The 10,685-nt window shown below is 41.0% G+C and overlaps 1 pseudogene; it reads right to left on the bottom strand.

The window, feature by feature from the left end:
• Positions 1-255: 255 nt before the first annotated feature.
• LOC124659110 lies at positions 256-9,539 on the bottom strand (annotated as a pseudogene).
• Positions 9,540-10,685: the final 1,146 nt, after the last annotated feature.

Below are 10,685 nucleotides of genomic sequence, written 5' to 3'. Positions count from 1 at the left end.
ACCAATAGAAAGCTGATTTCTGGCCGGTGCAGGTGCCGCCCGGTTCAACCAAGACTTTTCCCCCCCAAACCACACCTATATCATAGAACAGCTAAGAGAAGTAACTTCATTTCTACTAAGCTGTATTTACAATGATGAAACGCTATTTGTTACAACTCCCAGCGCACCAGGTTCTTCGATATTCGAATACAGAAAAATCATGTGGGGATCTCTACAGGAAATACGACAGCAGACAGTACGGCACACCTGTCAGGATATCACCATGTCGCGTGTTATGCGTATTCTGAAGAATAGATACAGATGAATATACATTAGCTAGACCGATCTACTTGAAGAAGAGGCCCTTTTTCCTTCCTCTCCTCTTCTCCACAGCCTGCAAAATGCACATGCTCCACATTAGGGTTGAAGGAACAGAGCATAGGGATGAGAAATAATAGAATATTGACAGCAATGTATTCCTTCAAACCATTTGGGGCCACTAAAATCACACTTTCTTCGAATAGGGTCGTATGGTAGTACAAGATAAGATACCACTCTAACAGGCAGAGTCATCAACAATATGCGCTATGATGCAGGCTCTAGGACCTTAACCATGAATTTGGTAACCAAGCTTAATATCAATCTAGCTACCTTGAATATCAGCATAGCAGTAGTGGGAAGAATCAAGAGCTTTACAGTTAACTTCAAAGAAAAAGATGCTAAGACTATCAGTGGGAAGATGACAGTAAAATTAAGATTAAAAATACCAGCTAATGTGGTCCATCAAACATGCTAAATGTCACATAGTGCTCAGTTATGAACTTGAGTAAAGTGGGACCATCACTTCATGATGACCCACTGGATGTTGTCATGGAAATATCAGATAATTAAAGGGATGGTCATATGTAATGTCTTCGCAGAAGATAAAGAGATCATACCATACTTCTGAACAATCTTAACACTAGAACAATCGTATCCCGAGGTCTGCAAAATTGGAATAGACAGTAAAATAAGCGGTATATAGCATATGTTCAGCATGACAGTGTATAACCTCGTCAGTAATAAATATAAACACGACGGCACCAGTCATACTGGCAGATAATTCTCAAAGCCAAGGATGCGGTGTTCAATTCAAGTTTAGTTTAAATTTCCAGACAGATAAGGAATTCGATCATGAATCTACATACTTCTGATTGTATTAGACAAGTATTTTTTGTTTAAAGAAGTGATATCTAGGATGGTTTACTAAGGACAACCAGTACTAGACTACTAGTCCATGCTGCAAAAATATATGAAGGGATTTTTAGTTTAACTTTGCACCAAATCTATAATGAAGCAAAAAAAAGTAACTCAGTTTGGTACTTACGGCGTGTTGTCTGCTGGCTGGAGATTATATTCATTACCATCAGCAGACACAATCACAAATTCTGTTGCACGCTCGTCTCCCCAAGGAATATTAATCTGGAAAACGCAGTGTAAACAAAAGAATGATTACAGGACCAAATAAATTACTCCCTCCGATCCATAATAAGTGTAGGAGTTTTAGTTCAAATTTGGACTAAACTGAACTTAAGCCCCGACGTACTCCCTCCGATCCATGATAAGTGTTGGAAACTTAGTACAAGTGTCGGAAACTTAGTACAAAAGTTCACTTACTATGGATCGGAGGAAGTAGTTAATTTGTCCACAAACATAATTCTGTACAGTTAAATAGCCTACCAGTTTGATAGGAATGAAGTGCTATGGGAAGGTTTCAAAACTCATCAGTCGTCACAACTAGGGAACTAATACTACTGTCAAGCGTAACTTGAAGAGAAATCCTATAAGCTAGAACAGAACTCACTACCTACCAGAAAAGTTCCAGAAACAGCCAGTTTGCAGTGGAATCTATAGAGTTGCTTTCTTCATAGTTTACATGTATAGTAAGAGACATACCTAAGTCTGTACAGATTGAATGTAACATGGTCATATCTTTGGATTTTGGACTGATTAGTCTGAAATACTGAAGCATCTGGGATTCGAAATCATTTTGCTTGCCAGATTTATTTCAAAGTAATTACTGGTGACACCTACATACCACTGGTTTACCTTCACCCCATTTTCGGGAAAATGAAGGTATCGAAGGAACTAACAGAATCCATTGTTAGTCTTGTTAGTTCACAGGTAGTGTGTGGGAAGTGGTCTGTTTGTGTGATGCTGCCAAAAGCTACTGCAGCTTGTATTGCATAGTGCTATTTATAGGATACAAGCTAGGTACAACAGCTAGGTTTCTAAAGTCTTTTGGAGCTTTCTACTGTTCACCTTCTACGGCTTTCTATTGCTAACCAGAGTTTGCTATGCCTAAGGATTACATATGAATAGTACAACTGAAACATACTAGAACATACTAACACCTAAGCAAGGATTACTCTCACAGTTATCCACTTCATGCTTGACTTGATCTGGACCATTCCAATTCTAGCACGCAGCTCCTGAGACTTTACTCGCCCAAGCGATTTTGTCAAAATGTCAGCGAGCTGATCTGAAGTGTTAATGAAGCTGGCGCTGATGCTTCCATCTTCCAAGCAGCCTCTGATGAAGTGGTACCGAATATCGATATGTTTGCTGCGCTCATGGAAGACGATTTTGCCTAATGCCAGGGCAGACTTGCTGTCCACCATAGCTCAATTATCTCAGCTTTTCTTCCTTGAAATTCTCCAAGAAGTCGAGCCAGCCAAATTCCTTGAGTTGCTGCAGTTGTGGCTGCGACATACTCTGCCTCACAAGAAGACTGAGCAACCACCCTCTGCTTGAGAGATTGCCAACTCACCAAGCAGTTGCTGAAGAAGAATAGAGTGCCGCTCATGCTCTTCCTGGTGTCGATGTCGCCAGCTAGGTCACCATCACTGTGACCAATCAGCCGTGCCTCCTTTGTCTTCCGCCGGTAGTGAAGACCATAGTGGGTCCTGCCAACGACGTAGCGAAGAATTCTCTTCACAGCCATCATGTGCTCCTCCGTGGGTCGTTTCATGAGAGGAGGACGAGCAGGCACGCAGGTGGTCAGCGATGCGGCCGCGCAGGGAGGGCGACGATTCAGGCCTCACGCACACCACCAGGCGGGCCCAAGTTTGAAGAACGCGGACGCTCGGCGCGTCCGTGCTGTGTCAGCGCCGACGCGTCCGCGGCAAAATTTGGGCCACGAATGTGTCGGCACGGACACACCGGTCACTTTGCGTCGGGCCGTTGACCTGGGGGCAAAATTGCGTCGGGCCGCTGGAGATGCCCTAAGGCTATGAATAGTACAACTGGAACATACTAGAACATACTAACACCTAAGCAAAGATTACTCTCACATCCATTGCCAATCCTATATTTAGATCCCCTTTCTGGAAAGAAAAAAATACTGCTAAAGAAAGAGTAGGGACATACAGCAGATGCTTGCTGGAATTTTTCAGTGAGGACAACACCACGCTGCCCATTACATTTAATGCTGTAACCTTCCCTCTTTATTGCCAAAACAGCTGGTTCCCACATGTCTAAGAATCTCACCTGCTGTTACAAGATTTAACGTTTTAAATAGTTGTGTGGTATCACAAAGAAGTAGCAAGAATGCTATTGATGGATAATTGTAAAGTACAGTAAACATACAGGTAGCAGGACTTGATAAGACACATGCCCAGCTTCAAGAGTTTTCTTAATAAGTTCCTTTGTTTCAGGATCTGCAACAAAGATGGTTATCAAGTTATGAAGCGTTTCAAATTGTGCAAAGCACTACTACAGTACAATTTATCAGTATTGCAGTCACACAATCACATGTCTTGCACCAAAACAACAGTTGTACCGAGGTTTGGGTTTTGGGGAGTTAAGGATATGTAGAGAGGTCAAATATAGAAATGTTGAACCACACTTAAAAGTTCCTTCAAGTCGCACCAGATTTCAAGCTGGTTCAACCTGTCTATGGGATTCTTCATTGCAAAATGTGGTACAGTGTTGCCATACTTAATTTGGTTTCAACAGGTCATTATTTTACTAATGCATGGTGCATAGTGGAATTTAACATCGTGGGATACATCATATAACCCATCATCAGAGTGATTTTGGATAAACCATTCTACACACTTTCTATTGTAAAGGCCTTCCGTTTTGCACACTGGCTAATATAATGTTAGTTTGGCATACAAATTTAATGCTGATAAACTGTATGAGCATACTGACTCGATACACATAAGTTGTCCACAGCAGGTGTGTATGTCTATTCAAGCATACTTTTCCTGTTTTGCAGTTAGGAATATGCTGACCTCTCATTCACATGTAAACTGGTGAGTTATCAGCTATTTTACAAGCACAAACTGTCTACTATTAGCCCGGCTATATTTTGGACAATAGATACACTTAGAACCAACAAAAAATTAAAACAAGAAGATACAGGTAAGAAAAGGCTAAAATGAAAATGCAAGAGCATGTTAACAATTTCAATACTCACCGCAAGTAATTTTTGCTTGGTCGTTAGCATAAACCTTGACAACCTCACCCTATAATAGGAAACAGGAAGGTTTCAAAACAAAACCAAACATTTTAACAGTGTAAGTAATAGTACCAACTAGCAAATCATTTCTGACAGAAATTTAACGATGTAGCAGATCTCATCCATCTAAGATTATACTAACATCGCAACTAGTTGATTTCAATATTTCATCATTTGAAGAAAGACTTAAGAAAAAAAAAAGGTCGGATTTTGTCTCAAGCTGACGAGACTGTCTGGGCATTCTGAATCTCTACAAAAAAATATAAGAAAAGAAAGAAGAGTATCTGTATTATTTAATGGAAACTATCTAGTTATCTAGTAACCGATCTGAGATCTAAGAAATCAGAACAGGGAAATGATAATTAATCATTAAAAAACCTGTGTCATTCCAAAAGGAGTAGAAAAATAGATAGCCCCAAGATTCCCCAGAGTGTTAGAAAAATACAGCAGTATAGCATAAAGATCAGCACATGGAAAACTGATTACCTTTCTTTTTCTTTCATCTAGGGGTTGGACTTCAATGACTAGTAAAGTGTCCACATCATCGGCAGTAACTAAATAGTTAGGTTGCCTTGCTCCTATCCCAAAAAAATTAACCCATAGTAGTGACATCATGATATGAGTAACAAGGGCCCAAACCTTAAATTCATTTATTATGCATCACACAAAAAAAAATAGTACCTTCTATGAATCTTACAGAGCCATCTTCTAAATGCCGCACCCACTGAACATGCATAAAGAGTTGCAAAACTGAAAGTCTGAACTAAACAGATATAATGTGATAGAAAAGTATTTTTTAAATTCAAAATATGTATCTATCAAGCGCACCTCAAAATTACAAGTTGTCGTTCCATCAATGGAGAACCCACTTGCTTGAAGTTCTCTCCCAGGAAAAGCTTCACCCGTAATTCGAAGGTCTTTTATGCCTGGCAATGGATCATCCTCTGCTGCTGCATATCCACAAAAAGCGTCTACTTTGAAATTAAATGAAATGGTAAAAAATATGATTATAGGAACTTAACCCTATAGTAACTACCTTCAGAGAAAGAGGAACCAGGCTCCTCAGGAACGGTAGGAAGATAGGGATATGAAGGAGTTGCTTCCTCGAGGCCAGATGCTAAATTAGGTGAGTCTCCAGGACCCCATTGATCAGAAGTTTCTCGCACATGTTGGGGTTCAGCACCCACAGAACCATCCAAGACATCGCTTCTACTAAGGCCCTTGAATGGTGGGTTTTGGCTCTGGGTATCGAAATCAAACTGGACAGGATGAGAATCATATTGAGATGCTTCAGCAGAAACGTCGTTCCTAAATTGGTTGCTGCGAACATAAATTGATAGTCATATTTAGTACTCTAGTTATGCCTAAATAATTAAATATAGTAGGAACAATTACAGACGAACAGGCATAGTTTGCTGATCTTTCCACGACAACAATTTGAGTATACAAAAATAATGAAATGGTGATATGAACGAGAAAGAAAAATCTGCAAAAATACATAAACATTTATACGTTACCCAACAAATTGAATAACACTTTTATGTCTCTTTTTTGCTTATTTGCCCCCTTTGGTTGCCTCCAAATTTATAGCCACAAAAAAAAACATTGCTAACTTAAGCATGCAAAATAACACTGTTAAAGAGCAAAAGGTAACTTAGGAAGGTAAACTGTCAAGCTCCAAAACGATAGGCACTACCTGCTTGAAAGAGATGTCCTTTCTCTGTAATCATGATCAATATTTCTTGCAGGAACCTCACTTGGAATTACATGACGGTTTTTGTTTGCTAATACCCTCCAATCACCTCTACCTTGAACAGGGGAAGACATTGGAGATTGTACATGAGGATATGGTGTCTGGGGCACGATATCAAGACTGTTTTTGCTCTGGGGAAGTAAAGAGTTAGAGAAAGTATTTGTCACAAGAGTAATCAAAAAAGTATAGAGCTATAGCAAAGTCACCAATGCTTTTCCAAGAGGATTGTTAGGTGACTGTACAGGAAGACTGGACTTATTTGGCAATTCAGTTTGCCATGGGGTTATCTGGTACTGGGACTCCTGAACTTTCTCCTGCATCATCCAAGATTGCATGAAAGGCAACTTCAAAGGTCTGTAAGAAGAATATCAGCAGTAAGCTCTGCAAGCATGACAAGCTTACTACTGACTATAGAATGCGCGCACTGCAGTTCTAAAGTTAATGCACATTTACTGTAGCTTCATGTTGCTCACCTCGCTAATCATAAGTTGCTCCTGCAAATGCCTAAACAAAACCTACAGGGCAAGGAAGACACATTCAGAAAAAGGTTCACTCAGATCCCGGCCACTTCAAACTCAGTTCAGAACATAGACAGAAGCAGCTTGATCACATGTTCTGAATTTAAACTGTGTTATGTTGCTTTTCTCCATCAAAAGTTATTTCATGTTCCCTAGTCACACTAATATCATTGCATTTTACCCTTTGGCCCGTGTACTGCAAAAAAATATTTAGGTCCTAGCTACTTAATGATGGTGCCCTACCAAAACGTCAGGAAACAGGACATACCTTCAAATTACTAACAATGGACTGAGCATCGAGGACAGGCGGTCGCAGGTTTTCATATTCTGACAGAAGAGGCACCAAAGAAGATATGAAAGTTGATCTTTCTTGATGTGCAGCCTATACAGTAACACAAGAAAGATCAGTATCATTTCAATTTCTTCAATACTACAGTACTGCATCTAACAATGAACGCCCGATAAAAAAAACTTATATCAACAGTTTGTGCAGAAGAATTGACTAAGATACACAGAAAAGCTAACATAACAAAAGAAATGTAAGTCATATCTAACTCCAAGAAGTGAAATATCTTACGATAAAACCTTCATCTCTCCAAAATGTTAAATGTATTCCAACAGAACCAATTGGTAGTCTGGTTACCTTACCCTCAGTCAAGTAGTCTCATCAAGTAGCTGTTTCTAAATGGCATGTTCATAAGTCATAACTATATCCAACTTATAAAACTGAGCTGCATACATTTTTTAAGGCGAAAAGATTCCATCGGTTATAGAAATTACGGTTATGTGTTGCATTCCCACATCAAATTTGAAATTTTCTTAAGGCACAAGCTGAAGTAAGCATAACAGACATACTCATAAACTTAATGCAGGATATGATCACCTATAGATGATTGTACACACACTTGGATCTTCTACAGTAAGATGGTAAAGTGATATGAATGAAAAGCTGCATATGAAACTTCAGCTTCATAGAATACAAATAACCAAATTAAATTTGAAAGGGGTATGGGTATCAAAATCATAACCAATTTGAAATGATTTCAACCTGAGGATGCAAAGATAGAACATCTGGTAAGTGGTAACCATTCAGAACAAGCATATAAGCCATGAACGTTCCAGTAATAGAAAACTACCTGCAATGCATATGTTAGACGGACGTTTTCCTCAACAATATCTTGTCTATACGATAAAGCCTTTGATGCTGCGTCAATTAAGTCTTGTTGCTGTTGATCAAATGCCTGAAAAAGAAAATCGTCTTAAAGATAATTCGGTATACTCAATCCAAGGGACTAAAGAATTTGTGATAAGCAATATCTTACCGCGCGCATATAAGAGATGCGTTTCTCCAACGTACATTTCTCATTGAGTATTTTTGCTTCCTGTGAGCAATAGTTCGCGGTCAGGTACAAGATAGAAAGGGAATAGACAGCAGGAATGAAATGTCTTTTCTTTGTATAAAGTAGTCACCTTCACTGCGTAATTACCAAGATGCTCTCTTAACAGTGCGATCTCTTCTTCGCGCTCTTTGACCTTAACAGCAAGGTCCTGTGTAGGGACGAACTTTTGTCAGGGAAATTAGGTCATATAATAAGTATTACATATAATGTTGTAAGGAAATAAAGCTGACCTGCTTCCAGGATATGTTTGAGTTCATCTCTGAAACAGGCACTAACCCCTGTCCAGCTAAGTTGATTCTTGTATCATAATCGCCTTTTCTATGCCTGCATGGAAGGGACTTTTAGTTTACATATCCAGTTCCGCTACCAAAACGCCTTCCCAGGGCAAGTTACTTAGCTGACACCAGTTGTGCTTCGTTACCTGGTTGGAGAAAGTGAACGAGATGACGGAGTGGAGATCTGTGACCGTCCAGCACTGTCCACAGCAGCTGGTTCCCCTGATGATCTTCTAAACGCTCCATTAGCCTGGCCGCCGTCAGGGTAGTTTTGGTTCATTCGATCATGCATCTGGGTCTCTCCTCCACTTCCCGAGATCCCGTTCTGATGGAGGATAGAGGTGCCCTGGGGATTTGTCGAAGAAGCGTGGGGTTCTTGACTCACTCCACCGAAGGAACCTTGGGAGGTAGCGTCCTCGCTCTGGAACCAAATAAAAACGAAAAAAATAAACTGAGTACATCAAAAAAAGAGTATGCATTCCTCTAGCTGTACTGTACTGTACTAGCAAGTAGCAACACCGCAGCAACACCCCAGCCACGAAGAGGGATGCGAATTAACCCACAATCATCTGCAGCTGCCGCGTCTTGCGCATCAGTTCGTCCTTGAGGCGGTTGTTCTCTTCCAACTATGATCAAATACAAGAATTTTACCGGAATCAGCTGCGTTTACATGGAGCAAACAGCACGCCTGCCTAGCTTGTTATGAACTGCTAGCGGTGCAACTTGTGCGAGTTCTTTTTTTGTTTGCTTAACTGACAAAGAGGAGCTCACAATAAGAAGCTAAATTCAGACAAAATCATGTGGACATATCATCTGCTAGTAGTAAATTTGGAAGCTCATGTGGCCATTTCTACCTCGTAGGTGAGGAGCGATTCAGCCCCACGAAAGAGCAACCGAGAGGGGCGCGGCAGCGAATGAATTCCAACAGACGACAGGACGACTAGGGGTAGGGAGGAGGGGGCTGACCTGGTCGCGGATGGTGCCCTCGGCGCGCTCGACGGCGCGTATGACGTCGAGGAGGTTCCCGTCGCCGGCCCTCCCCGCAGCGGCGGCGGAGGGGTCGTCGGAGGAGAGGGAGGCCGCGGCGAGCCTGCCGGCGACGTGGTCCATGCGCCGAGGGCGAGCGTAGGGTTCGGGGCGGCGACTGACCGGAGCGGGGGAGGAGACTGACTGGAGTAAGCGGAAGTCTCTGCCTGCCCACCTGGCCGCCCGCGGAGAGCAGCAACTGGAATTGGAATTTTGGGAAGCGAATCGTGGAATTGGTCACGGGAGTGGGGGATGGAAATGAAGGCGACGGGTAGGTGGCGCGGCGCGGGCCGCCACCGCCACGGCGTGGGGCCAAATCCCCTCGCTGGCAATCGATCGTTGGAGCGATCACTTTCCTTAGCGCGGCAGCGCTCGCGCCATGCGCGAAATCAATTCCCTTTTTGTCTTGTAGTGTTTAATTATGTTCACATGAAGCTTTGTATTCACAGCTAACAGTCCACGTTCCCACTTGCAAGTTGCGTATAGGTAGAGCGTTCACACTACATGCATGCATAAAGTATCTCATGGGTTTGCATTTAATGACCCAACTTTTCAATGACGAGCAAGCTCTCACAAGTTGATGCATTCATGCACGGAGCATCTCGCTCTTTTTTCAGCACGACGCATACTTTCAATTCTCTTTATTTGCAATTCCCTTTTGACAATTCTCTTTTTTTGCAATTTCCTTTATGTTATTATTTCGTACGGTAATTCATTTTTAATGGGGTCATTTTGCAATTCCCTTTTTCGGGCCAGTGGTATTTAATGGGGAAAATAACGGGTGGGAAGATCCACTTGCAACTCAAATGAACTACCACTTGCTACTCAAATTAAGTACTATTTTAAGTTGTAAGCTAACAAAAGTTGCTAAAAAAATTCTAAATGAAATTTAGATTTTTGGGTTGCTAGGTATTTATATTTACCGTTGATAAATAACGGGGCATCGGGTTGATAACTTGTAAACAAAAAAGAGTCGCTACATATTTTAAATTAAATTAAATTTTTAGGGTTGATATTTATTTTATATTTACCATTGATAAATTGCGGCCCACCAGGTTGATAGCTTGTAAACTAAAAGAGAGTCACTAAAATATTCTAAATGAAATACTTTTTAGGGTTATTATTTATTTTATATTTACGAGTTGATAAATAACGAGGCACCAGGTTGATAGCTTGTAAAATAAAAAAATATTCGCTTAAATATTCTAAATGAAATACTTTTTTAGGGTT

Source organism: Lolium rigidum, chromosome 6 (genome assembly GCF_022539505.1).
Source record: "Lolium rigidum isolate FL_2022 chromosome 6, APGP_CSIRO_Lrig_0.1, whole genome shotgun sequence".
Lineage (NCBI taxonomy): Eukaryota > Viridiplantae > Streptophyta > Magnoliopsida > Poales > Poaceae > Lolium > Lolium rigidum.
This window is presented reverse-complemented; position numbering and strand designations above follow the sequence as displayed.